The following is a 908-nucleotide window of genomic DNA, read 5'->3' on the forward strand; positions in this document are numbered from 1 at the left end:
TGTGTGAGAACAACAAAAGACACAAAAAACGACAAAATGCTCTTTTGCACAGAGTACACAACCTTTCTAAGATTCCTTGAATTGTAGATAAATGTATGGAATGTTGCAACGTCACGTTCAGAGTTACGATCAAGGGAAAGGGTGGGAGGGGGCTCCTGTTCGTCGCATGCACCCACCCGCGCTCAAAACGCTTCCGCTGTCGGATCGATTCCAAACGTTGATTTCATGTTTGTGTTTTACTCGGGTAAAACAATGGAATCCCCATCAACATGGTGACATATTTGGCCCCGCTCTGCCGTCAATAGACCAATTTACTATGTGCAGTTCAAACCGAGCCGACTTGAAACAATGTCCACGCTAATTACAGTTTCCTTTTGGTTGATGCTCAGGGTGGGCTAATTGGTTGCTTGAATATAATTGTCAAAACATCCAAACATCAACTAGAAGCCACTTCGCAGAATCGTGATCAAGGCATCACACTCTGTCTTTGAGCCGTGTGTCTTTAAAGAAAGGTTGGGTTTTGGTCGTTTTTTTTGCAGCGTAGTCCACACAGGAGACAGGAGGCAGATATTCGAGCAGATATCCGGACACCTATAGAAAGATCGCGTCTCACCACCACGCTTGAAAAAAAATACCTTGTGTAAGAATTTGTTCTATGCAAACAAATTGATTGCAGGTCCTCGCCTGGCTTTAATATGGCGCGGCCTTCTTCCAAATGTCATTTCAATGTGGTATATGCATATATACTTTTTCGTGAGGTTTCCTGTAAGATTTTAAGGGGGATTAAATCGCAGCTTGCAAGAAATGATTGTACGGTTGCAGAGATTTTTCATTTGAACTTCATTAATTAACAAAGGCGTTTGAAAATGTCTGTGCCCTATTGTTGTTTTTTTTTTATTGTTTTTTTT

The sequence above is a fragment of the Zeus faber genome, assembly GCF_960531495.2.
Source record: "Zeus faber genome assembly, chromosome: 2".
NCBI lineage: Eukaryota > Metazoa > Chordata > Actinopteri > Zeiformes > Zeidae > Zeus > Zeus faber.